Raw genomic sequence first — 12,076 nt, 5'->3', positions numbered from 1 at the left:
AGATTGGTGTTTCAGCAATCATATTTTGAAGAAAAAACACATCTAAACATTCCAGGAATACTATAATATGTCCTAACATCAGCTTAGTTTTGATTCACACAGATTGATATTTGCGCTATTTTACTGTACGACACTGGTTCTTATATGCATATAATTCTTTCCTTCAAATATAACAAACTTGATCCTTCATATAACAGATCTGAGACTGGTAAACCACAAAGAAATTTTACAGTGCAGACTGCAGCAAGCAGAGGTCTCTCTAGCGAAGGCATTATTTTACAAAATGATGGATGTGCATATTTATTTGCTCTGTGACTTCCGTGTCAGGTTTGTCATATTCCCTCAAATTACTAGTTAAAGCAAGGTTTTGTGTTTTGTTTTGTTTTTGTTTCTGCTGAAGCCTGCAGGCTCAACATACCTTATAAAAATCAAGCTGTAATTTATCTGCTCCATAGATCATGTGTAACAATAATCAGTCTGGAGTCTGTGCTGGCTTCTGATGGCTGGCTCTGCGGAGGAGATGTATGAAGTGAGCAGAAAGCTTCCTGCTTTTCATACTCTGTAATAAACCTGAAATATGGAGAGAAGTGAAACACGTATTTAAATTAAACCATGGAATCATGACAAAGAAGGAGTGCAGAGAAATACACCCATAACCAGACACATATTATGCAATGACACAATATTATTTCTCTTACCAGATGGACCTCTACAAGTTATGTATACTACATGTCACACACACACAGCAATTGAACGAGCAAACCAATTTTTGTCCTGAACTTTGACTCATCGAAATCGTGTGTACATTTACGTGCATTTTGCAGGGACAAAACCCTTTGCCAGTACAGGGACGTGTGGACCCCCACGTGGGTTAACGTATGCAGGCATTACACACGACAGCTAAGTGACAGTTTGCACAAAATTCACGGCTCGGTGTTAAGGCTTGTTTCACATGCATGCGGGTAATTTTGGAAAGGTCACAAACAAAGTTGGGGACTTTTTGTAGATGTTTGGTTAAAAAAAATGCCACATACTATTCTTAGATGAAAAATCTAAGTGTACCAAATGGAGGATGGGTGGAAAGACTCCATAATGATTGATGTAGCTTAAATTCAACCCCACACCCACATACACCTCTCTAAGGACAGGAAACAAAATTCAAATATTGAAATATTCGATATTGCCCTCTGTTGGCAGTTCCTCCCATAGTTGCATTGCCCTTTGCAAGGCACTGCCCTCCCCTTGTTGTTGCAATTTATCCCCCCAGAAAAAGAACACATTTGCTTTGCAGATGCTAGAAAAGCACCTCTAAAAAAGCCTGGAGATTGAACCGGGTGATAAATGCTGCACGAAGGCGCTTGCCAGTGCCTTGTGAGCCCCTTGTCACTGCAGGGGTTAACAAGCACCAAAGTGCCATCACCACCGGGCCCGAGGAAGCCAAGCACTGGGTAAGGATTTCTGGTCCCCTGGTCGTAGGGACACGGAGCTGTGGGGATGCCCTACCGTTAAGAACAGAGAGCAAATTTAAAGTTAATTAATTATCCACCACACACGCAGGTGGTGAGATGCATCCTGTCTGCTCCGCTCCCCAGCTAAATGTGTGCCTTCCATGGTAGGAGCACAGCGCATCTTGGGAGGCACTTCCCAAAGTGGCAAAGCTGATTTTGTCTCTAACTCCCCAAAATCTCTCCTTTTTCTTTTTTCTTTTTTTTTTTTTTGGAAACTAAACTGCAGTCGCGTAGTCATTAAGAGAACCAACAGAAGCCTGGAAGAAGAGATTAGCACATACCAGAGTGACAGGGCTGCTAGAAAGGGGAAAAAATAGACAACATCAGTGCAATGTACCATTAAAAGTATGGAGTGACAGATGACAGTTGGTCTGTGATGGGGTGATTCAGCTAAATGGTAAACAGAAGGGCGAATTCTGATCTCACTGATGCCAACATAAACCTTGGGTTTCAGAGGAGCTGCTTCGCGTCTCTAGTACCGGAGTCGAGCCCGTAAAAGCTGTGACTCAGCCAGATAATCTCTGACAACTGTTAGCGCCGTGGTAAATATGGCAACGTGGCAGGCTGGAACGGAGACGGGAAAAAGTTGCACTTCCCCACTTCCAAAAAGGAATGTTTCGGATATTTGGTTCCCCAAGACAACAGTTAAAATCAATCTGTGCTTGATAGTCACAATAGAATTGGTTAATGAAGGTTTAGGAAAGAGTAATTTATTTTATTTTATTTTATTTTATTTTATTTTATTTATTTATTTATTTATTTTTCAGGATGGATAAAATGTTTTGGTTAATGAGGTGGCTCAGCCAAGAAGTGAGTTATTGGCACAACCCTGGTCCCTCTGGGTCAGACCCTGGGGATACCTGCCACAGCTGGTACAGGCGATGTGCTGGACGGACACTCACTCACACCTGCTCAATGGGGCAAGGGATGGACAAGAAAAGGTTTTTAGAAGGGGCTATTTGCTTAGAAAATCTTCAGCGCTTCATCTCGCTTCAGAGAAAGGATCCCATCTAAAGCATATGTTCCACACAACGTGTGGGCAGGCAGCAAACACTAACGTGGGACCTAACGAACTGCAAATTAGAAATCTTCCTGAAGCCAAAGCTGGAACTGTCCCCGTCCTGCCTGCTCGGCTTTCTTGTGCTACAGGTGGCTGCTCTTGGATTTTGTAACGGAGATGTCTGAAAGGCAGAAGGATGGATCTGGTGTGTCCTGGGCTGCCCGAGACCGCTCGTCCCTCCAGCCTTTGGCACCATGTAGGACGATGGTGTTTGCATCCGGCAAAGTCCAATCTGATTAACTACAGGCATGCGGTCGTGTGCCGTATTGCTTCGATGATTTAAAGAACAAATTCCCCTTTGCTGTCTGTGATTTGTCTTTATGAGGTTTTGGTATTTTTATTTCCGTTCACGTAGTGCCTGGTTTCACTAGCGAGACACTGCGGTAGCTGCAGAACTAAAAATAAACCGTTTCGCACGGAAAACGCCATATTTTTTTTCAGATTCTAGCTGGCCTGAAAGGCGGCGATGCATGGAGCTGGGAAGATTTGAATTCACTTCCACTGTGAATGCCAAAGTGGGAGATTCCCACCTGGGAGCTCCTCGGTGGTGTGACGGGCACCCGAGGGCCACCAGCAGCAGGGATGCTCCCAGGTGGGCGTCCCACCTTTTGCTTGGACCACTGCCGCAGCAGGAGCTCACGGCCCTGGAGCCCGTCTGGATGGGGGCTGCAGGGATGGGTGGGGGCCTCTGGGAGATTTAGGAGCACTCGGAGTTGTTTTAAGAGCTGGGGAAAGGTTTTTGTGTTAACCAGAGTGAGCTTCTCCTATAAACCAGGCTCTGTGTCGCAGTGAAAGCGGGGCTAGGAAATAAAGCCATGCAGAAGTGTTCACCTTCTGGGAAAGCCACCAAAAATATATGTGTTGTGGAATTACTCTTTGCTGAGATGGGAATTCACATTTTATTCCTTTTATTATGTTTTATTTCTTGTGTCATTACAGCATACACAAGCAGATTATTCCCCAGCTACAAAAACAGTTGTAGTGAGATGCTGCAGTTGAAAAGCACAAAACAGGCAACAGTTCAACGTTCTCAGTTAAGATAATTATGTTAATATTAATGGATATTAATTTCTGTTTATTTTACAAATATTGTATTAGGAAACTAGCTTTCAAATTCACACCTCACCAAATGCTTTTCAACAATGATTTGTTTCATTAATTTTATCAGCTGCATTGCTTTTTTTTTTTTTATAGCACATTCTTTGCTGAGAGACATTAAACCATGATAGAATATCCTAAAAGTCTGTGCAGAGGAGCTGAGCAAATAAATGTCAGTGTACTGGCTACCCACCACTGTCAGTTTTTCAATTTGCAATGTACTTGGGGCACATAATAATTTTCTGATTTTTTATTTTTTTTTCTTAAGTAGTCTTGAAAATTTTCTGTGCATATTTTCTCTCTGTTTTAACGTACATGTGAGCCCTCACATTCAAATGTCAAATTATGTGTGATATGGGCCAGGTAATAAACCCTGCAGCATTAGTTTTGGATTACTTGTAAAAATAAATAACAGTTTAAAGTCAATGCCTTAGTCAAATATTCAGTGCAGAATTAGTTTTTAGCTGAATTCAATATCCACCATTTCTGGGTTTCTCACTAATAAATATAAAATTGTAGAGGAAAATGAACAGGAAAATATTTTGCACATGCTAAATTGGCCTTACATTCAAAATGCAAGTACTGATGGCAAAAATGCTTGTGGCACTTTTTTAGCTGGTTAAAAAAATAATAAATCGAGTTAATGCTTGCACCTGAATGAAAAAGAGAACGGTGAACAAATTATTATTTAAAATGTTTTCTTTCAAATCCCAGGTTTAGAAAATGTCATGGCCTTTATCACGGCGAGAGCAGAGCAGGGTACTTGATACTTGCTGAATTTTGTTTTTAATTTTACTCCAGCTTCATTCTCCCTGGAGCAGCTCCTTGTTTCTTGAGCCTACCCTGAGCCCGAGGGCTGCGGTTTTACCCTGGTGGCACTGTGGCGATTGCAGGGCACGGGGCTGGGATCAGGCACGACATAGCGGGACTCAACCCCCCCACCGCCGCCTGCTCAGCAGGGGGACACCCATTATGGCACGTTTATTATCTATTATGGCACATTTATTGCTCTTTAACATGCCTGGGCCTTAGGTGTCACACCATCAGAGGGCTGCATACGGCGGTACAGGCCGCAGGCCATCAGCTCTGCCCCAAAAGCAGCCTGCAAAGCCAGCCGAGGGATGGAGATCTGCAGAACGTTTTTCCAGGCAAGGACAAGCCCTCGGTGAGGGTCTTACAGGCTGAAAGAGCCATCCTAAGCAGCCCCCGAGCCCGCTTTTACTCTGTGCTTCCCTGCCGATTGGCTGCGAAGGCTCCACTGGATGCTGAATTCCTCTGCTAGAAGCTGGAGACGGAGCTGCAGTTCGGGTCCTGCCACCATCTGCAAGCACCCCTGGTCATCCGGCAGCGCGAGAGCCTCACCACAAAAAAGGGGCGCAGTTACATTTTCTCCCCTTCTCCCACAGTGCTGGGCCAAATGCCTTTCTCCTTCCAGTTGTGACCCAAATCCGCTGAAGTCGATGGAGCAGCCCCAACCCACCCGTGCTTGCTTACCACTGAGTTAGCCCATTACACACGTCCGTTTGCCTTGACCTCTCTCCCCAGAGCAGACACCAACTACTATTTTTCATGTTTCTTTCCCTGGACCTTGGCCAGCTGAGTAGAGGTCAAATACATCAAGCCGAGTCTAAACTACAGAAAAAAAAAAAATGAGCTGCATTTCAACCTTTTCCTCTGGCAGAGTGACAATATAATTCATGTTTATATTCCTGCCTTTGCCACTGTCCTGCTGTTTGACCTTGGGGAAGTCACTTCATCTTTTTAGGCCTTCATTTCTCCTCCAAATTTGAATTTAGGCTAATACATTTGGGGCAAGAAGTGCCTCACGCTGTGCATTGCGTTTCTGCCAAGCTACCGGGTCCTTCTGGATCTGAGGTCTGCGGTAGAAGTTAAGGCAAATTAAACTACAAACTCCAATGAAATGTGAAGAAACGTACTGCCTCCTTGCACAACACGCTGTGTGTTTTCAGTATTCCTTGCATGTCTAAGATGACTCAGAAGATTTTGCTCCCGAGCACCCAAATTAGCAGGCGGAGCAGCGCGGTGCCCCCAGTCCTGCCGTGCTGCAGGAAAAGCAACGCCCTGTGCTGAGCTGCGATTGAATCTGGTCAGATTAGACCTGGCGCTGAGCGAACTTGAAATGCCTTCATTTTAGCGAAGCTCCCATTTTTACGGAGATGTTTGGCTGCTTTTGGATCTAATTTCAGGATCCAAACACTCTGATTTCCCCATAAGGATGAGTTCAACCACCGCCCGCCTGCTATTCTTCTCCCTCGCTGCGGAGCTGGAAGTCGTCACGTCTGATGAGCATTCATTATGAAGTTGACAATTTGCCCCTTTCCTTCAAGAAACGCGGCAGCGCTTCGCTCCTCGCAGCCCACACCGACTTACCCGAGCCTTCCTGGCTGCTCTTACCCTAAAATACCTGAGCGGGAGGATCAAACCCCTCCTGCCCCCTCCTAACGAACCAACAAATAACAGAAGAGGGAAGAAATTATCTCTACAGTAGAGCGATGGAGGCAAAGAGCTTATATGTTAGTCATTAGCAGAGAAAAATAAAATAATAAAAAAAATTTCTCACACGGCTCTGAAGCAGAAGGGAGTAAGGGGAGAGAGAAAGGGAGCTCATGGACAGCTCCAAAAGGGAAAAAAGGCCGAGCAGGAGTACACAGGGGCACTGAAAAGAGGGTTGTTTTTCTGTTGCCTGCTGCAAGAACCCTGGCCAAGAAGGTTAGGTAGAGTATTCGGCCTTTAAACCAGCTCCAGCCATGCAGGGGGCTGGGAGCCCCTCGAACGGGGCCGGATCCCCCCTGCAGGCCCCAGCCACCACCGCTGCCTTGCCATGGTGCCCTCGGAGGCTGCGAGGGAGAAAGGAGCCCCACGAAGCCCCCTTCTCCTTTAAGTCAGACAGCCCCTTCAGGCCCACCCTCTATTTACACATTTTTCCCCACAGTGACCACTTGCAAAATAACGGGGACTTTTCAATTTATTTATTTTTAAAAAATGTTGGGGGTATCCCCGGTGTGCAAGGAGTTAAGTCATTATCCCCTCGGATGTCCACAGCAGCCCCACGTCCCCGCTGTGCCCCATCCGACTGCCGGGGCAGTGTCAGCGATGACTTCACCCCGGCGCCTCGCAGCATTGCACGGTGCCCGACTGCTGGAGTTTGCTAATTTGTGCGTTTTCACTCGAGGCCTGCTGATTCAATCATTTTAAAGATGCCCATTTCTTCCAAGCCAAGGATTTTACGACTCTAAGGATTAGAAGCTGTTATCCCAACAAACCCTGGAGCTCTCTATATTCTGATTTTATGGTAAGCTTCACTAATAAACTGTTTAAAACATATGCTAATTGTGTTTATTGTATTCTTTAATTATCATATGTATCATTAAAGATGTACTATCCCGCTTGGAATCCTAATACCTAATACCCTCTTTTTTTTTTTTTCTTTTTGTATGGTCGCACAGCACTGCATTACTTTAAAAAAATAAGAGAGGAAATGGATATATATTTTAACAAGGACGCCTATTTTCAATTTTCATTGTTTATTTAAAAGCAGAGTCTTTGAATTTAATTTGAAATCTCTCTCCTGAAGAAAGGCAGGCAGGGAATGACATAACAAAACATGGCACTCTGTCTCTGTGCATTTTATTCCTTAATTTATTTTTTAACTATGCCTCCCTATAGTTTAGTATGCTTAGTTTTCTGTTTCAGACCACTCAGGATGATAATTTGTGCAGTTGAGATGGGTTACAAAAGATCAGAATAATTGTCCCCTCATTTTTGTTATAGCTCATTATTCTTATCATACGTACACACACATATACACACTGGCACATGCATAATAAATTAAGTGTATTATGTATATGTACACACACCCATGTGTACATATGTATATTCTGGCTTATTCTTATGCCAATTTTTCCCCAATTAATTAAGAGGCTTTTTTCCAAAAAAAAAAGAGATACCAGTTGTCCTAGAGATGTGAGTCATTTTCCCTATTTTGAAGACTGATCTTAATTCTTAACGTGGTTTTATCCTGCCCCTTTAAAATGAGGTTTTCCCTGCATAATCAAATGCTCTAGCTTAGCACTCACAATATATTCCACTCTGCTGACCTGCTATCAGCAGCCACAACGTCTCCCAGCCCTATCTGCTATCGATCGCAGTGGCCTGCCCACGTCCTCTCTTTGCTGTTTGGATATTTTTTTTCCAGCTGGGAAAAGGAATTGGAGCTAATACAAGGGTATCTCATTCACATGGTTGAAAACGAGAAAAGAAACAAAAAAATCCGGGCATTTTTCAGAAGTGCAAGGTGAGGAAAATGGATCTGGGGAGAAAGACGCATGTGTGCTGAGCTCAGTCCTCGGTCATCAATATTGCAGGCGAGGATAACAAATGCGTGCAGACATGAGACAAATGCGGGCACGCGTGATTAGCACAGGCTTGCTCTTCCTGCCACGGCGTTTTGCATGCTCGTGTGCCCCAGCCTCCACGTGCAAAGCCACACGATGGACGGACCTCTCTCTTTACCGCTGACACATTACAAAAAATAAAGTTCTTCAAAGCTTTATCAGCAGCTACCACGGAATAATATTAATCCTCTATCCTAGAGATAATGCCTGTTTTGAAACCGGACCTTTGAAGTACTTTTTTCCCTCCCATTTGAGGGACGTCCTGGGAAAACCGAGAATATCCCAGCAGAAACACTCAGGTTTTGATGCAAAAGAAGGAAACCACTGGGCTGCTTCGCTGCTGGCATCGTGGTGGACTTGCTCACAGGAATTTATCAATCAGACTTTTTTTGTTTTAGTTGGTGAAGAATGTTTCCTTTAGGTACCAGATGCTAATGTCACATCATGAATGAAACTGCTTCTGCAAATTGAATAATATCATTTGCATTCACTCATTCAAAACAACACTGAGAAGTGGCAATGCAGCTCTGTGTTAAAGCAGAAATTTACATTTCCAGGCAAAAGAGAGTGTCTGCTTGGGTATCCAAGCCATGATAAAACAGTGGGGTTTGGATTTGATAGAGGTCTTTAAAATACAAGTTAAATAATTGTATAATTGTGTTAAGAATGATAAAAACCATATAATTTTGGTTTCTAAATGATGGCAATGAACAGCCTATTGCATCCACATCACATAATACAGAGCGTAATGTCAGGTCAGACGCTCTTTACAGGGGTGCTGGGGTGAATTCGGAATAAGCTGCCTGCATATGCATCGTCGCTCCTTGCTGGCTGGGCTCACTGGGAGCACAATTAATTGTTTGCTTTGCCTTTTTGGAGATTTAGCCTCTGCGTGCTTGTTGGTTTGACATCCCAGCCACACGTGGCCTTCAACTGGTGGGAAGAAATAGAGGATTGTGCTATGTCACGGCAATGCAGTGTGACCATAGACACCTCATCCACCGGGTGCCGGGTTCCTGCTGCCTTCCCCGGGCTCCTCATGTCCCCAAGCACCCAGGGGTGCTGCCACCCTGGGGACACGCCAGCTCCCTGCTCACCCCAGCACAACGCCGGCAAGTGATGGCTTTGTACGGCCCTAGCCGAAGGAAAGCATCGCCCTCGCCATTGCCCTGTTCTATTAGTGGATTTTGCGCTGCTTTTTAAATTATGCTGTTTTCAAACACGACTGCATTTGAATGTCAGCCTCTAGTACCCAAATATAAATGTCAAGACCTCTGTACATCTCTGGCATGTAGGAACTAATTTAATCATCTCGGTGAAGCGATTTCAGTTCAGACAATCACTTTGCTCGAGTGGAAGGGTTATGAAGAGAGTGCACAGTCGCGGGCGAGCGCTTACACACCATTTAGGGCTGTGCTGCTTTACAAAGAGACAGCCAAGAAGGGCATTTGTTCACCAGTGGACCTTCCCTGTGCCTGCCCCGCTGATGGAAATCAGGGTAATCATGAAATAAAAATGACAGGTGGCACCAGCGCATACTGAATTTTGTTTACTGGGAAAAAGTGGGGGAAAAAGTGATGGGGAATTATTACTTTTTTCTCCTGTGACTGGTGAAAAAAGGGCAATCTTATGAAATAGAGAACAGTGGCCAGTGTGTGCTGCTCAGCTCTCTGAGTGCTGATCGCCCCAGCCACGCACGCAGATAATGCGACCGCAGCAGCAAAACTATTTCGCGTATGAACCATGGGCTACTTATAAAATTCACCTTGGATGGCTTCATCCCTCCCTTTACATATGGCTTTTAAAAAAAAAGGTGAAGACAGTGCAGGTGGTATTCTGTTCAAGGAATAACTCTGCTAAACAGGACTAGCAGAAGGAGCTTATTCTCTACAGAGGCCAGCTGCCCGGAGCAGTCGCGCTACTCAGCCTGTGCCTTCAGCTGCCTTAGGAAGGAAAGTTCCTCCTAAATTTCTGGGGCTGTTTGGGCTGGCACCAGGCTACCACTGTGCAAAAACTCTGCTTTGGGTCATCGGTGGAAAAGCAACGATTTTATGGAAAAGACCAAGCAACATCCAAGCCCCTTTCTGTGGTTGCTGGAAGATCAGAGAGGCTTCTGACGAACTGGTGTCATAAGAGAGAGATGAAAAAAAGAAAGGGAAGCGGTGGAGCAGGACCTGGAGGGTGAGCAGGGGGAATAGGAGAGCCCAGGTGGCTGCGGGGACATCTGGGGACACAGGGGATGTGCGGAAGGAGGCCATCACCCTGGCATGGGGGCTCCCCGCCGAGGAAGTGGAAAGCGACCCTCCCGCAGCAAGCATCCTCGGCTGCTCGGTGGACACGCACTCCTGAGTCCGGCACGGGCAGTTTTGCAGCCCGAGGCCGCAGATTTAATAAACGAACTACAGGCACTGATCCGACCTGTCTGCGTGTGAGCCATGCTGGACAAAGTGTCCTTTCCCCAGGCACGCCGTCACCTCGCAGGCTGCGGGCCGGGAGCTGACCCAGCTCAAGTCATGGAGACGAAGTTTGGATCTGGCACTGATCACTCTCTTCTGTCCTGAACTTAGAACATTTGGCCCTAATTCTGTCCTCAGCTACCAGCATTAAGAAGTTAGAACAAAAAAAATTTGCTACCGTTTCAAGCAGCCCCAAACCAAACAAAGCAAAAGCGAGATGAGAAGTGCAATCCATTTTGGAGAGCTTTGGTGAAAGAGGCTTAATTTGTTGGATTACTTGTCACAATTAGACGCGGTATAGATGCTATCAAATTATATTAATAGCTCTAACATTTCGTAAGTGTGAGTATGAAAACTGCCCAGCCTGGATAATGAAAACATGCACAAGTGAGCTGTGTAAAACAATCAAAAATCAATCTGACGTGTCAAGCTGAACATGTCAATGAGACAGTTTGCAGTCAGAGGGTTTTCTTATGAAGTGCTGTCAACAGGCAACGCTACACTTGTCTGATCTGTCCAGCTCCACTAAGTGGAAAGATTTCTCCTCTTTTTTTTTTTTTACCCAATAGAAGACAAAGGAAAAACAGGAAAATGTAAGCCACAGTAATTCATCTCAAGTATCCTGAAGGACAATTAGTAACAAAGGCTAGCAGTGGTAAGCCTGCTCTTTGGTGTGGTTTGGAGATCGGGGGCTGTAATTATTGAGCCATCCTGCTGAATAGCACAATCAATGCTTGACGGCTGCGTGGCACAGCGCCGGTGCGACTGCTTGAGCTCTTGTGTAAATGAAACGTCAGGCTCGGGGAAAGGGGGCCATTGTGTTTACCCGCGCTTTGATTAGCTTTTAGTGAACAATGAATTTTCAGTCGACACAAGACATTTTTATGGTGTTGTCAGGATCTTTCTTAATAGGAGGTTCGGGTGATAGGAAGGGAGGAAGGGAGGCAGGCAGCGCGTTGGCGAGGAGGGTTGACGTCCTGGCGAGGAGGACTGATGTGCTGGTGCACATGCACCCAGCCCTACAGCCCTTCCCAGGGCTGCAGCCCCCCCCGTGCAGCCCCACTGGGCATCACGAGGCTCCTGGCCTCGTCCTTCCCTCCGCAAGTCCCTCAACCTCCCCTTCTTGCTCCCCGGAGCACTTCCATTCCCTCCTTGCCAGCCTGGTTTGTAACCTCAGCATTCATCCCTCTCTAAAACCCCTCTGTAACCTCATTTCTCCCTTCGGTTTTCCCAGCACTGCTCCTGATTTTGCAAATCATCCCTTCCTAAATAGCCATAAACGTTCAGGCTCAAGCCCAGGATGCTCTGGGAGGGTTTCACGAGTGCATGTCCAGAGGTCAGAGGCTGCAACAGAGGTTTGCCATTCTGCAAAGGTACTGGACGATCCCATTTTCTGATCAAACACAAATATTCTAGCCCCAGCCTGTGTTTCTAAGGGTGAAGGGACAGGTGACTCCACTGGCCTCTTTCCATCCATGCACCAGAAGAGCGGACACACATTGCCAACATGTACACTAGCATCTTTCTGCATATACACTA

General features: G+C 45.6%; 1 protein-coding gene across 7 annotated transcripts in view; it reads right to left on the bottom strand.

Moving 5' to 3' along the window:
* LOC308178699 (uncharacterized protein) overlaps positions 1-12,076 on the bottom strand; it is a 126,387-nt gene that overhangs the window by 17,526 nt on the left and 96,785 nt on the right. For all 7 annotated transcript variants that reach the window (XR_013939920.1, XR_013939921.1, XR_013939922.1 and 4 more), the window contains exon 3: positions 419-570. The gene's annotated coding sequence lies outside the window, so the exon portion shown is untranslated. The remainder of the gene's footprint in view (positions 1-418; positions 571-12,076) is intronic.

The sequence above is a fragment of the Anser brachyrhynchus genome (genome assembly GCF_964034855.1).
Source record: "Anser brachyrhynchus genome assembly, chromosome: 16".
Taxonomy (NCBI): domain Eukaryota; kingdom Metazoa; phylum Chordata; class Aves; order Anseriformes; family Anatidae; genus Anser; species Anser brachyrhynchus.
Note: the sequence above shows the minus strand (reverse complement) of the source record. Positions and strands in the feature narration are given on the sequence as shown.